Raw genomic sequence first — 13,571 nt, forward strand, 5'->3', positions numbered from 1 at the left:
GAGCTGAACACTACCTATGATGATTACTTTTATGTGTCAATTTGACATGGAAAACAGAATTAAAGATAAATTGATTTTGGTACAAGATCTTCAAAAATTTCACAGAAAATAAGTATGATGCATCGATTTCATTTTTTTGCATAAGATAAATATCTTAATTCCATGTGTCTATGAACTTTCTGAAGTACTCTCATACATGTATTTCATTGGTCTGTCTCTGTGAAGAGCCCTTATATAGTGCATAATTAGCCGTTTCTTATTGTTCTCCTCCTCTTGTCTCATGTTACTCTGATCACACTGAGCTTCTTGGCGTTAATGAAACACACCAGGCTCATTTCATCTTCATGACCTTTATACTTGCTGGTTCCTCGTCACTGGGGATCTTTGCGTGTTTGACTCCCTCACTGGGCAGTGTGCGGTTGTCATGGATGGAAGCATGCTGGGCATTCATTGCCTTGCTACTCATAGAAATGTTTGCATTCACTGTACTTGCCTTGCTGACATCCTCTGTTACTTCAAAATTACAGCTTGGAAATCCCTACCCATTGCTAGGGATTTTATTATTCAAGTGGCTTCTGCATGACCCTGAACTTGATATAATCTCAATGTAATATACCTTGGGCCACTTTGAGAGCTTTGCCTCTGCTGTTGTGACATAAATCAAGCAGTGACCAATCTCCCAACAAGATTTTATAATTCCCTCCCTAACCAATCAAATAGTGCTATCAGAATCCTGCTTTATTTGACAATAATCCCTTTATGGATCTTTCTGCTTGGGGAGACTTACTGAACTTACTTTGCTGTGACACAATTTTCCCTTTAAATAAACTCAACTTTGATTTTTTTTCTGCTGGTCCTGATTATTTCAATGTGACAGTGCCTTAACGATTTCATTCTCTCCTGCCCCCCCTTACTGTGTTAACCTTTAGAAAACTTGAAAGGAGTTTGGTATTTAACTTTGCTCTCTGTTTTCCCAACCCCCTTTGTAGAAACATGGTGCATTCCCTTCCGAAAAAGGAAGGGTTTTACTGGCCTGGATTAGGGACAACCACCCGACTGTTTGACGTGGCTTGTTCTTCTGAGAATTGATCATACACAAAGTCATTCTTGAAACCCCGTCAAATCTGAATCCTTCGCAGGTACTCCTGAACACCCCCCACCCCCACCCCCAAACGAAACAAAACACAACACAAAACCCTCCTGAACTTTAATTACTATAGCTATTTATTTTGGTTCCTCTCTGTGGGTGAGATTTACATTAATTAGAGTATAATGAAGCCTGCCCTTTCAAACAAATTTATTCCTTTGTTTGCGCTCATTTGAGCAAACTGACTGCACCGCGTGTGAATTGGCAGAAGGGGGACGTTGAAAACAGCTTATCTGAAACGAGACCCCTGGACCTAACCTTGCTGATCCTTCCCAAGATGCTTGCAGCTTTCCCCACTCGAGATTTGTGAGCAGAGACTTGTGGTTTTTTTGTCTTGTTGTTTTCCTGCGTGCAGAAGAGACACATTTTCTCAGAAAACGTTGCCTTCTCTGCAGCTTTCTGGTTAGTATTCAGGCCACCACCTCTGTTATCAGACGGTGGCAACAAAGCTTTTCCGCCTGAATCTTCCGCGAGGTGGCAGGGGAACGGGTTGCACAGTAATGAGCTGTTTTTGCAGGCTTCCTTCGGGAGCCTTTTCTTATATCCCTTGGCAAGAGGAACTAATTCAAAACAGCAACTCAACCCTTGGGCATCGAAAAGTCGCAGAATTTCAGCTGACTGGACAGTAAAAGGGTCTCCCTGAAAATCACTGCTGTAAATCAGAGCGTCGGTCTCTGAGGAGAGGGGAGGCTGCAGGTTTTGTGGAGGCTCTTACATAACCTTCTAGAAGACTTCATTCCGATTACCGTTTGAGAGCCAGCTGAAGGTGGTAGGGAGTGCGCTGAGACCTGCTTCTCTGCTCCATGATGCTGTTGCATCATCCTCAAAGCAGTGTGAACTGAGAGTCTCGGTGCGTTTCCTCCCAGAGATGCAGTCAAGGACTGTTTGACTCTTGGGTGAACTTGGCCAGATACACTGAGGCTTCTTGAGGGCAGGGCCAGGGATTTTTGTCTTTATACCTGCAGTAGCTGACATAGCGCCTAGCATGTGGTAGGTTCTCTGTGTATGCTTGATGTGTGTCAAATGCCTGGTGGGTGGGCAAGCAGTGGCTTTGCCAGCTCTGTTCACGGCTGTGGTCTTGCTTGGGCGAGTCTGTGCTCAGGTGTTACTTGCACAGTGCTTTCCTTTCTTCGGGCTCCACCCTCCAGTTCTCTGCTCTCCTGAATCCAGCGGGTGGTGGTCCTGCTTCTTGCTCTGTCTGTTGTCCCTCGGAATACAGTGATTGGCCATCCCTCTAGCTTTCTCAGTCTCCATCTTGAAAAATCTCATTGTCTCATTCTTCTGAAGGTTCCAGTTGGCTTCGCTCTCTGCTTACCATCTCTCCCTTCGCTCTCAAAGGCCTCTCCCCATTCTTCCAACCCAAACTTACTGTCATTCCTACCAGGTTTTGATCTGTCTTTTGCCTTCTGTCCTGCATTGATAAGCCTTTGGTGGGTTTTACCTCTCATCCTCTGACAGCTTCCTTTTATTTATACATTTCTGAGCTTACTGAATGTTGGAACTAGAAAAGGGTGGTTGTTATTTTTCAGATTTACATTGTTAACAAGTGCATCATCCAAGCAGTGTTAGTTTTATGAATACAATGATTGAAATGACATATATTCCTTTTGAACATAAGGGATAATTATTAACAGGATTATCTGGGAGAAGTCTCAGTGTTTTTGTCAGATTTAAACTAGTGGTTCTCAAGCAGGGACAGCTGTGCTGCCAGAGGAACAGCTGGCAATGTCTGGAAACAATTTAATTGCTTAACTGGGATGAGGAGGCAGAAGGATGCTAGTGATGTCCGGTGGGCAGAGGCCAGGGACGATGCTAAACATTGCGCAGTAAGCAGAATAGTCCCCCACAGGCAATACATTGAGGTTGAGAAGGTTGTTCCCTACCTCTTGATATCCTGCTTCCACACAACCTAAAGCTGTCTCTGTGTCCTGTGACCCCAAATACTCTGCATCCCTCCTGCCTGCAGAGTACCTCAGGCTTGGTTTTATTTCTCCACGGCGTGGGGCAGGCGTTGGGTGTGATGATGAAGTTGTAAGTTGGGAAGCGTGTATCCTATATGGCAGATGTCTGCTTTAAGTCCAGTCTCCTAAACTTCCTGTCTGGCTTCCTGCTCGGGCGCAGTCTGGGAGGCAGCAGTCAATGGCTCAAGTAGCTGGGTCATTGCTACCTACATGGGAAACCTGGGTGGAATTTGGAGCTCCTGGCTTAAGCCTGGATCATTCATGGCTGTCACAGGCAGTTGTGGAGTGAACGGAAGGATTGAAGATCTTCCTTTACTTTCTCCTCCTTGTTCCCTCCCTCCCTCTGCCTTTGCCTCTCTCCACCTCTCTCAAGTAAAAATAGAAATATATTTAAAAATTTTAAGACATTTTCCACACTGAAAAATAGCCATGAGCCACACCCTTCAGGTCTTGGAATCATGGCTCATAGGAGCAGAGGAACCTTTACAGGTTTCAAAATTTGTCCTGACTGTTGATGGGAAAAGAAGAGAAGTGACTTTGCTAATGTCATACAGCCACCCATAGAGGCTGCTCTGGGAGATCTGACCCTTCCAGTGTCCCCATCCACAGCTCTTGTCTCTGTACGCTCACCACTCTTGGTCAAAGGAGAGAAACACAAGCTAATTGCTTGGACAAGGGCAAGAATCAGATTGATGGGTGTCATCCAAATAAGGGCACAGAAATGTACTTCCCAATTTCTGGTGTAGTAAAATAGGTTTCCCAGGCCAGCATTGTTCAGTGAGTGCTCTTTCAAGGGGCTCTGGCAGCTGCAAGTAATGCAGGATTTACTTACTGTCCTCCCAGGGGCATGTGGAGACTTGACCAACTTTGCTCGGCAGGCCATTAGAAGTAAGAATTTGGGGTAGACAGACTTACAATTTTTCTTTATCTCGTGTCAAGCAGCCAACAACATATGGGGTCAAGAAGTGCCTGAATCTGGGCATGGAGACAGGCCTAAATCCGAACTAGTCACCTTGAGGAGCCACGGTTTGAGGCAGTTACGTGCAATTTGGGCAATTTCCATGTCTTTTTTTCCCTCACCTCTCCCTAAACGACCACATTTTGTCAGCGAAAGAGTTTGGGTGGAGATAGGAGAAGGGATGGCCAGTATTTTTTCCAAGATCTTTGGGTCCAGAGACCTCGGAATGTCTTGGCACATGTGCACACATGTGTCTTCCTGCACTGACTGGCTCTTGGGGTGGAGCCAAACACTGGAAGTGTTAGTTAGTGCACAGGTATCCTTTTATGGTCACAAGGTTATGAGCTACTGACCCAGACATTTGAGTAGTTAGGTTTTTCCCCCAAATGATTCCAGAAAGTCAGAATATTTTGGACTATATGTGGATCACATAGAGAAAAATTTAAAAAAGAAGCAAAATTAAAAATAAATAAGGCTCTTTGGGGTCAGATATGCTCATAAGGTGAGTGAGTTGACTTGGGGCTTTGAGGAGGTGAAGGCCACATCTGGTGCAACTCCTTAGGGGAGAGTGAGCCTTTAAGAGTTTGTAAAGGGTTGGAAGTGGCCGTCTTAGCTCTCCTAGCATCTTTTGGAGGCCCTTTGAGGAGACCTCTTCAAGGGAGCCTTCTCCTCGAGGGCTGCTTTTTCCCCAACCCTCCAAAGCCCTCAAAGTGTGCCTGCTCATTGATTGACCTTGAACAGGTACCTGCACGTTTTCATTAAGAGCATTCACAGGCCTTGAGCACATCCTCGCTTTTGCAGCAATGCTTATGGGTTTTTGACTTTGCTTCAAGCACGAATCACTTTCCAGGGGTGGTGACACTGTATCTATGCAGCTGGTCTCATGTTCTGGGTTAGTATCTCTTTAGCTGGTCTCATGTTCTAGGTTAGTATCTCTTAGTATTTGGTTGTACTAAGCTTTGGACACAGTCCTCCATTTTCTCTTTTCAAGCTCACAGTCACTCGCAAATTGGAAGATTCTACATTCCCTTGCTCTACCACTATCCAATAAGCAATGTTTTCCTGATCATGGGCCATATTCTGTTTTCCTTTCAGAATGAGATGCATAGCACAACTTCATCTGTTTAGTGCCAAAAAAATTAATTATCAGAACCTAAGTGTTACTTATTTTTAAAAAAATTTTGAGTAGGGAGACGTGAATAGAGTCACAGTAACCAAGTTAGCTTCATAAGCACCAAAGAAACCCTGAAAACAGATTGCAAGATTTTGAGATGGATCAGATCTGCTGGATAGTAACTGACCCTTGAACCTTTGCACTTGCTGTACCCATTATCTCATATGTTCTTCACCCAGGTATCCACTTGGCTAGCCCTGTTTCCTGTCATCCTTAGCTGTTTGCTCCAATGTCCCTGCTCTGGTATCCTTTCCTGACCTTTCCTCCTGTGCCACACCCTCTTCTCCATTCTCTGCTTCAGCACTCCCCAAACCACATATCCCCTTCTGAGAAATCAGATGCAAAGTCATTTACTGGGTTGGTGTCTTTCTCTCACCAAAAGGTCAATGCCATAAAGGGCAAGGTCTTGTCTCTTGGCTCATGGCTGCAGTCTCAGCACCCACAGCAGTGCCCAGCATGTAGTACATTCTGAAGCAGTATAGGGTATGTGAATGAATGAATGGATGGATGAATGAATGAACAAAGGGCTGTAGAAATAAGACCCAAATGACTTTCCTACAAAGATGCTGCCTGTAGGAAGAGAGGTTCTGAGCTACAGGTGTCTGAAAAAAGATGCACTTTTGATCCTCCTCTGAGCCTGTGAAGTTTGTTTCTCTTCACCAGGAACTGCTCTTTCTGGAACCCAGGGGGATGACTTGAAACAAATAATAACAATGATAAAAAGCCTTTCACTTTCAGTGGTAGAAAGTTTTGAATCAAGTTGATAGAGCAGAAGCTGTTGGAATCACTATTTGAATCTGAGTATTCACTATTAAGTAAGGAAGATTGGGTGAGACATAAAATTGAATATGAACATTCTTTACCTCCTTTTTTAACATTATTTTTCCCAGAATTTGCCATGAGCCCCAGGCACACACCTTGTTTTCAATAATGCCACTTTACCAAATATACCAACTAAAGAACAAGATTGTATATGTATTTTTAATATATTTAAAAATATCTAAGACCCAAGCATGGGTCATCCTTTATCCAGAGGACTGCGCTGTGCATTGTGGGATGCTTACGAGCATAGCTGGCATCTACCCAGTCAAAGCTGCTAGTGCTCCCCCCCCCCCCAATTCTGACAGACAAAACTGTCTGCAGACATTGCCAGATGTCCCTTGGGTGGGTGGAGGGGCAGAATCATCCCAGCTGAGATCCACTGAATGGGAGCAAAAAGAGTATCAGGGCTTCTGAATCAGTAGGCCTGGCTGAGACCTGGGAAGATGTGCTTTAAAACAATTCCCTCAGGTAAGTGTGATAATTGGCCAGAGTTGAGAAGCACTGCCCAATTTATTCTCCCTGGTGATGACAGCGTGTTTCTCATTCTGAGATCCTGGCAAGAATCCAGTTTTCAACTAAGTGAAAGTGGAGTGTCAGAAAAATGTACGTTCACAGGAAAATAAGTTACTGCCATTTCCTTTCCTCTCTTCCCTCTCCCTGAGGTGAGAGACACTGACTCTGTCACAAACCAAATTGTCAAGTGACAAAATTGGAAGCAATCTAGCCCCACGCATGAAATGAAGAAATAAATAGAAATGGCACTCTGTGTTTTTATCAGCTCGGGGACACCTGGCACACTGACTGATGCCACGGGGGAGCCTGGGAATTTCACTCAGTGCTGTAAGCGCTGGTGTTGGAGCAGTCTATGAGAAAGCAGAGGATCAACAGTCCATCGAGTTAGGAATCTAGAGGAAGCTGGCCACTCAGAAGCCATTGCTCTAGCATTTGACTCTTGAGCCCTTCATTCGGATGGCGCTGTTTTTAAGGACTTCTTTCCATTCCTCTAGATCTCTCACTCGTGACCTGGCTAATAGTGGCCACTAATGCTTCATCTCTGAACGTGGATGATCAGAGAGCATTATAAAGGTGTAGGATGCACATACAACTAGATCACCTTTGAGTGTAGTGCCTGTCTTCTTTCTCTGTCCCCCTTACTCCCCTCCCCCACCTCCTTAAAGGATTAATTATTTAGAAGTCAGAGTGACAGAGAAAGAGGGAGGGAGAGATAGATAGATAGATATCTTGCATCTGCTGGCTCACTCTTCAAATTGTGGCAACAACCTGGGCTGCCTAAGCTAGGAACCAGGAACTCCATCTTGGTCTCTAACATGGGTGGTGGGGACCAGAGTACTTGGGCCATCATCTGCTGCTTTCCACGTATGTTAGCAGGGAGCTAGATGGGAATCAGAGTAATCGAGACTGAATCAGTGCCCTGATATGGGATATGTACCTTGTAAGTTGTGCCTTAACTTGTTGTACCACAATGTGGGCCCTTTTTCTTGTAAAAATGTGGATGATATTCATATTTAGGTTGGACCATAGGAAAGTGCCATTTTTGTGCATTTAAAACTCATATTTTTTGCTGATTTTAGACTCCTCTCTCTCGCTCTCGCCCTCTTCACCCTCTTCCCCCTACTCTGTCCCTGCCATTCTCTATTTTCCTGTCTGTACAAGCACATATATAAGACTTGGAATACCAGTTATGAAAACCAATAAAAGTTTCTGGGAAAAATAATGGAAATGGTTCCAATTTTCAGTACCTGTTAATGGGAAAAGCCACTGATGGACTTGGTCTATTTGGTCCTGAAGTCCAGAATAGCCAATGAGCTGTGGACTCCTTGATCCAACCAAATGGACCAGTTCTGATGAAAAGGCCTGTTTGTTTCTTCATTTCTACATTTGCGTAGTATTGCGTTTTGTTTTTTTATTCAGACTCTGCTATTCTTTTTTTTTTTTTTTTGGACAGGCAAAGTAGACCGTGAGAGAGAGAGAGAGACAGAGAGAAAGGTCTTCCTTTGCTGTTGGTTCACCCTCCAATGGCCGCCTCGGCCGGCGCCCCGTGCTGATCCGATGGCAGGAGCCAGGTACTTATCCTGGTCTCCCATGGGGTGCAGGGCCCAAGCACTTGGGCCATCCTCCACTGCACTCCCTAGCCACAGAAGAGACCTGGCCTGGAAGAGGGGCAACTGGGACAGAATCTGGCGCCTCGACCGGGACTAGAACCCGGTGTGCCGGCGCCGCAAGGCGGAGGATTAGCCTAGTGAGCCGCGGCGCCGGCCGGACTCTGCTATTCTAAAGGATTTCCCCATGAGTTGGGCATACAGTATTGGAGTAATTGTTATTAATGCTGCAGCCTTAAGACTATGAGAAACAAAAATCTCTACATCTGTACTGGCCAAAAAAGCCGACGTAGACAAGCAAGCCTTATTCTCCTGCCTCTATGATGAGCCAATTCCCTTGTATCCAGTTTCCCATCAAAGATTGCCTACTGAGTTAGATCCCAGGTACCTTCCAACATCTGTAAATTTATGTAAGTAGACCTTGTTGACTAAACTTTCATGTTTTCCAACCCCACTTTGGTTTCCTGGATTGGAAATGGAATCTGTCACCATGGATATTAAACCACATATCACAATGCTTTTGTTCCTCTCTACACAATATGCTTTCTTTTTATCTCTTTAGCTCATTATATACATGGATATGTACATTCATACATGTTTCATATTCTGTATTTTAAGTATATTTTCATGCTTTAGGTGATACAGGAAAACATAGTGAAGCTAATTATAGTTAATACTACTTCGGAACAAAGACTTGGAACATTTTAGATCATGTTCTCAGATTTTCTTAAAAAGATTGCTATATATTTTATTTGAAAGGCAGAGACCTAGGGAGGGAGAGGGAGAGAGAAAAACTGAGAGGTCCACCATCTACTGGTTCATTCCCCAAAGGGCTGCAATGGCTGGATCTGGGTTGGTCTGAAGCCAGGAGCTTCTTCTGGGTCTCCCACATGGGTGCAGGGGCCATCTTCCACTGCTTTCCAAGGTCATAGCGGAGAGCTGGATCAGAAGTGGAGCAGCCAGGACTCGAACCGGCGCCCATATGGGATATTGGTACTGCAGGTGGTGGCTTTACCTGCTGTGCCACAGTGCCTGCCCCGTCCCCTCATTGTTTTATGCAAATAAGCTTCTAGAACTTCTCATTGGATTAGAGGTTATGACCTTTATTCAAGCTCTTGATATGAGGACAATTAAAATGTTAATGGAAAAATAGAATTAAAGATGAGTATATTTTGTTTCACAGAGGTTTGTAATCACGTACAGGAGTGGTCTTTTGTATGTGGGATGGGGGAAACCTTTACATTGTGGTGCAGCAGGTTAACCTGCTGTTTGCAATGCCAGCATCCCATGTTGGAGTGTTGGTTTGAGTCATAACTGCTCTGCTTCTGATCCAACTGCTTTCTAATATGCCTGGGAAAGCTGGCCCAAGTCTTTGGACCCCTGGTACCCAAGTGGGAAACATGTAGGCTTTGGCTTTAGCCTGACCCAGCCTTAGCTATTGTGTTTTGGAGGAGTGAACCAGCGGATGGAAAACCTCTGTCTCTTCCTGTCTCTGTCACTCTGCCTTTCAAATAAATAAATATTTAAAGGAAGAATTCAGGGGAAATTCATATTAGGAAAATAACTATGCATGCATTTCAAATGTTTTTGAAACAAATAAACTTATCTTTTAATTCTATTGTACAATAACTTTGTAAAGTATTCTCATAGTTCCAAATGACAGCCCAGAAATTTTATGCCAATTCACTTTTTTCACTACCAGTATAAAGAGGCATAATTTGTTTGAATGAAAATATATTATTTAAATTTATAGTTTGTTGATTTGTAGAACTGAACTCTCATATTTACTTGATATTTGCATTTCTTTTGTGAAACAGACATGTCTGGATTCCATCCCAAGGGCATTTAGAAGACATTGGAAATTTTTAAATATAGAAGTGACAGATTAAAAAATACTAAAAATTTCTTTGAAAGTCACAGTTATACACAGAGAGGAGGAGAGGCAGAGAGAAAGAAAGAGAGAGACACAAAGTGTGTGTAGGGGGGTCTTCCATCCTCTGGTTCACCCCCTAGTTGGCCACAATGGCCAGAGCTATGCTGATCAGAAGCCAGGAGCCAGGAGCTTCTTCCAAGTCTCCCACGCAGGTACAGGGGCCCAAGGACTTGGGCCATCTTCCACTGCTTTCCTGGGCCATAGCAGAGAGCTGTATTGGAAGTGGAACAGCCAGGACTTGAACCGGCACTGGTACAGCAGGCGGTGGCTTTATCCACTACACCATAATGCTGGCCCCAGATTAGTATTTTCAAAAGCTCATTCTGATAATATTGAAAAGAATGGATAAGACTGTGAACAGTGTAGTAAGTTAGAAGACTGTTACCTGTTACCAAGATTACTGTTACTCTACCTAGAGTGATGCTAATGCAAATGAAGAGAACTGGATGATTTGAGGGATGTTTATGAAGTAGAATAGACAAGAGATTTTTGGGGGGCATGGATGGTCAGGGTGAGGAACTACTCCATGGTTTCTCAACTTTAGCACTATTGACTTTTGGGGCAGTGTGATTGTTTGTGCTGTGCATTGCAGGAAGTTCTATAGCATTCCTGGCCTGTACCAACTAGAAGCAAATAGCTTCCCTCCTTCAGTATGATAACCAAAAATGTCTCCAGGCAAATGTTCCTGGGTGCCAACATTTCCTCTGGTTGAAGATCACTGGGCTAGTAAGTGATAATTTATAGGATTTGGGCTTGGGTAACCCAGGAAGGGATCATGAGAAAGATCAAATTTCAGTGGTGAGGGATGCACCAACATTCAATTTTGATTTTAATCAAATAATCATGGGAAGACAGAAGTAGGCAATTATAAACACTTGGGCTACTAATATCTGGACTGGAGATAAATATTTTGGAGTCACTGGTAGATGATGAACGATAAGAATGAGTAAAGCAACATGGGAGGAGATAGTGATACAGAAAGAACATAGAGGATTGCCAACACAGAATAAAGAAGAAAATTTTATTAAAGGAATGTAGGAGTTGTCCAAGAGGTAGGAGGAAAGCCAGAATAACGTGTCATAGAGAATAAGATTGAGAAGCAGTAGAAATATCTAATTGGGTCAAATACTGCTCAAAGTCAATTAAGGTGAAGACTGAAGGATATTCACCAGATTTAGTGGCCAGGAAATTATTGATCCTTGGTAGCAGAAGTTTCAGAATATTGACTGGGAGGAGAGGTCAGATTGAACCTGGTCAAGTGGTGGCTGGAAGGTCAAGAGGTAAAAGCAGAGAGTATGAACCATGATTTAAAGAGTTTTGGTTACAAAGGAGAGATAGAGTGAGGCAAAAGAGAAGTGAGGCTGGGGAAAGGCATTTTTTGTTTTTTAAAAATTAAGCTTTAAATTTTGATGTAATTATAGGCTTACATATAATTGTAAGAAATGATACAGAGAGATCCATGTACTGTGTACTAGTTTGTCCCAATGGCAACAACTTGTAACAACAGGAGTCACTGTGCACTTACTCCTCATGTAGGGTCTCTGTCCTTAGTGTGCTGTACATTGAGATTTAATGCTATAACTAGTACTCAAACAGTATTTTACACTTTATGTTTCTGTGTGGGAGCAAACTGTTGAAATCTTTACTTAATGTATGCTAAACTGATCTTCTGTATATAAAGAGAAACGAAAATGAATCTTGATGTGAATGGAAGGGGAGAGGGAGTGGATAAGGGGAGGGTTGTGGGTTGGAGGGACGTTATGGGGGGGGAAACCATTGTAATCCATATTCTGTACTTTGGAAATTTTTATTTATTAAATGAAAGTTAAAAAAAAAAAGAATGGCAGATGTCCTAAACAGCACTCTGGCCTCAGAATCAGCCCTTAAGGCATTCGGATCTGGCTGAAGAGCCCATGAGAGTATTTTAAGCATGGAAAGCCAAGACACTCTGGCAAAAACAAACAAACAACAACAACAACAACAATAACAAAAAAAACCTAAATGAAAGATCTCTGCAAGTGAGATCCCAGTGGAAAGAATGGGCCATCAAAGAAGGAGGTACCTTTCTCTGAAGGGAGGAGAGAACTTCAACTTTGCCTATGACCTTGTCTAAATAAGATCGAAGTCAGCGAACTCAAAAGGCTTCCATAGCTTTGGCAACTGATGACTAGAGCCTAGGGAGATTACTGATGCCATAAACAAGAGTGTCAAATTGTTAAGTCAACAACAGGAGTCACTGTGCACTTACTCCTCATGTAGGATCTCTGTCCTTAATGTGTTGTCCAATGTGAAGTAATGCTATAACTAGTACTCAAACAGTATTTTACACTTTGTGTTTCTGTGTGGGTACAAACTGTTGAAATCTTTACTTAATATATGCTAAACTGATCTTCTGTATATAAAGATAATTGAAAATGAATCTTGATATGAATGGAATGGGAGAGGTAGTGGGAGATGGGAGGGTTGCGGGTGGGAGGGAAGCTATGGGGGGGGGGGGAAGCCACTGTAATCCATAAGCTGTACTTTGGAAATTTATATTTGCTAAATAAAAGTTAAAAAAAGAAAAAAAAAAACAAAACAAAACTATAGCATGATATCACAGCTGGTGTGTGGACATTGATACAATCCACCAATCTTAATCTAATCTTCCAAGTTTTATTTATACTTGTATGTGCATTTATTTCTATGTAGTTGTATCACATGTGTATGGCACTCAGGTTTGTGTATGTACCACCATAGTCAAGATACAGAACAGTTTATTACCACAAGGATCCCTCATGTTGTCCGTTTTTACCACATCCTGCCTCCTTCCCTCTCCCATCCTGACCATAACCCCTAGAAACCACTAGTTTGTTTTGTGTTTCTATAATTTTATCATTTTAAAAGTTTATAAATGGAATCATACAATACATTGATTCTGGGGATTGACATTTTATACTCAGCAAAATTACCCAGAGAATCATTCATGTCATTTTATGTATCAATAATAGATTGGTTTTTATTACTGAGTACTAGTCTATGGAACAGATACATCATAGTTTGTTTAAACATTCACCTACTGAAGGACATCTGTGTTGTTTCCAGGTTTGGCCTATCACAAAGTTCCTGTGAACATTAGTGCATGGATTTTTGTGTTAGTGCAAATTTTCATTTCAGGGTAATGCTCAAGAGTTTAATGGCTGATTCCTATGCTATTTGCATGTTTTGTTTTACAAGAAACTGCCAAACTGGTTTCCAGAGTGTCTGTGCCATTTTCCACTCCCCCCCGACAGTGTAGGATTGATGATTTTCTACAACTCTACCAGCATTTGGTGTTGTCACTGTTTTTCTTATTTTAGGTATTCAGATAGGTGTTTACTGATATTTCATGGTGGATTTAATTTGCATTTCTCTAATGATCAATAATGTTGAAAACTTTTTCATATTTGCTGTTTTCAATGAAATAGCTGGTTTTTT

The sequence above is a fragment of the Oryctolagus cuniculus genome, chromosome X (assembly GCF_051225735.1).
Source record: "Oryctolagus cuniculus isolate XC-2025 breed Fujian yellow rabbit chromosome X, ASM5122573v1, whole genome shotgun sequence".
Taxonomy (NCBI): domain Eukaryota; kingdom Metazoa; phylum Chordata; class Mammalia; order Lagomorpha; family Leporidae; genus Oryctolagus; species Oryctolagus cuniculus.